Consider the following 2,963-nt stretch of genomic DNA (forward strand, 5'->3'; position numbering starts at 1 on the left):
AAGAAGAAAAGAAGAAGAAGAAGAAGAAGAAGAAGAAGAAGAAGAAGAAGAAGAAGAAGAAGAAGAAGAAGAAGAAGAAGAAAGAAGAAGAAGAAGAAGAAGAAGAAGAGAAGAAGAGAAGAAGGAAGAAGAAGAAGAAGAGAAGAAGAAGAGAAGAAGAAGAAGAAGAAGAAGAAGAAGAAGAAGAAGAAGAAGAAGAAGAAGAAAAGAAGAGAAGAAGAAGAAGAAGAAGAAGAAGAGAAGAAGAAGAAGAAAAGAAGAAGAAGAAGAAGAAGAAGAAGAAGAAGAAGAAGAAGAAGAAAGAAGAAGAAGAAAGAAGAAGAAGAAGAAGAAAGAAGAAGAAAGAAGAAGAGAAGAAAAGAAGAAGAAGAAGAAGAGAAGAAGAAGAAGAAGAAGAAGAAAGAAAGAAGAAGAAGAAAAGAAGAAGAAGAAAGAAGAAGAAGAAGAAGAGAAAAAGAAGAAGAAGAAAGAAGAAAGAAGAGAAGAAGAAGAAGAAGAAGAAGAAGAAGAAAGAAGAAGATTAGATTAGATAAAGAACAGAAAATTTGGGACCAATAAGAGGTTTTGACTTTAAACAGATGCTTCCTTTAGGATTATTGACTTTGTGTGTATTCCATTGCATTAGGCTATAGGTTAAAGAAGGTCATGGTTGTCCTCGAAGTCTTAGGTTTAAAACTCTTTGACATGTGGAGGATTCTTTTATTTTACCTGATCGATATTTTAAGTAAAAGTTTTCTGGCTAAATTCATCTTAACTACGCCACTACCACATTATCTCATTCATCTTTGGTGTTTCATTCATCCTGTTTTGTTGATAAAGGGGAAACCCGAAACATTCATTTGATCTGTTTTTGTAATTAAATTGAAGCTTACATTCAATTTCACATTGTTATTTATGGCTAAATTGAAAAAAGCCAAAAAAAAAAAAAAAGAACAACCCAAAAAAACAAACCCTGGTTATTGATGCAACGCGTTAGGTGCAATACTCACAATAACTACCAGCCGGATATAAACGTACTAACATACAAAACTGTGTGTTACCTTGAATGTTTATCGGTCTGATTAATATTAAGATTAATGTAATTAGTAATAACTATTCAACCAAATTGGATTCAATAGTTTGATGTCAGGGCGCCCAGCAACGGCGGCCATCGTGGTTCGAAACAAAGAAAATGGTACTTTTTATTCTTCATGTTGGCTCGAACTTTTCATATTCATATGTCTTGTGATCAGAATTTATAAAAGTCAATATTTATCATGTTTTTCTCCTCTGGATACACTTTTATGCTCGTCCGAGAAATATTTCATAAGGGCGTCCGCCTTTGTTCCGATAGTTTAGAGCCAGTTACTAAGTTACCATGCGTCATTACGAGGGAAGTGACGTCACGTCACGACTGTTGAAGCGTATTATGACGGTCTGAAAACTAACAAAGAACGAGGACGTCTAGATATTTCGTTTCCTTCTCTTCTATAGCAGCATAGACGCGACAAATGTTTCGTATTCGTATTGGCGATAGATGCCGCAACGCAAGTCTATTCCAATCCTATTCCTATGAGAGTTTCATTGTCTATGTAGATAGAGTGTAGAGTTTCATGATAAAATGTGACCTTTCGCCTCAAAACGGTATTAAGTCGGGTTGGTTAAGATTTTGAAAAATTGAATTTATAGCCAGAAATATCAGACTTGTGTTGAGTTTGTAGGTTTTATTGAAGAGAATGGATACCATATGTTAGGGTGTTAATGCCAACAATTTGTATTTTTGACCAGTTTGACATTTATTAGGGCTTTTAAGCATCTGGTTCGTTCCGACATAGGTACCGTTTTGAGACGATGGGTCACAAATTTGAATTTCCTCTAAGTAAGCAGACACGAATACTCATTGACGTCAGTCAACCTGCATCTCACATTTCATGACAGATTCTTATCGGGTGTTTGAAACTAAAAAAAAAAAATTAAAATATGAGCTTTTATATAGCGCAGTAACCACTAAATGTGCTCAAAGCGCTTTACAAGGGGTGGTCCCTGGCCAACAGCAACATTTAACATTAACGACGGAACATGACGCCTGTTAGTTAGGCGATATTACAATTTTTTTTTTCGGACAGAGACAACGCTGTTAACGGCCAGGTACTTAGTTTACACACGAGGACGGTGAGAGAATGTGAGGAAATAGCCTTCTACAAGGACTCAACTATGCACCGAGCGAGGCTCGAACCCAGGACCCTCCGATCCGAAGCGAGTGTCATACCACAAGACCACATAGCCGCACAAAACCCCAAAGTCACTCCCATCGCATATAAATATTATAATCTGATAATATCTGTGCCTTGCCAGTCGGGTGATTAGGTTGTTAAGCTCTCACTAAAGTCAATCTAACCGCAGCCATCGTTAACCAAATGGCACTAAATGTCTTTGTGGAGATACCGGATATCACAAAAGTCGTTGAATATAAAGTAAAGAGTGATGGGGGCAGCCTGAAGCCTGGGGTCGTGAAAATACTTACGAAAGAGTGATAATGGAGAGGCTTCGGATGGGGGACAATACAGACATTGGACGTTTCGGGTCCATGGACGCTCAAGGAAAAGTCTTTCTTATTTGTGACCCATCGTCTCAAAACGGTATTGTGTCGGAACGAACCAGATGCCTAAAAGCCGAAATAAATGTTAAACTGGTCAAAAATACAAATTGTTGACATTAACACCCTAAAATATGGTATCCATTCTCTTCAATAAAACATGCAAACTCAACGCAAGGCTGATATTTCTGGCTATAAATTCAATTTTTCAACATCTTAACCAACCCGACTTAATACCGTTTTGAGGCGAAGGGTCACATTTATGCTAAGCATTTAGGTACAATACTCATGCCATTTGTCAGGGGTATATAACGTACCGACACACAAAACTGTGTGTAAACTTGAGCGTTGATAGATAGTATGCGCTTGGCTAAGGAGTTCACAACAT

This window comes from Berghia stephanieae, chromosome 7 (genome assembly GCF_034508935.2).
Source record: "Berghia stephanieae isolate SIO BIC M18660-M18661 chromosome 7, UCSD_Bste_1.3, whole genome shotgun sequence".
Classification (NCBI taxonomy): Eukaryota; Metazoa; Mollusca; class Gastropoda; order Nudibranchia; family Aeolidiidae; genus Berghia; species Berghia stephanieae.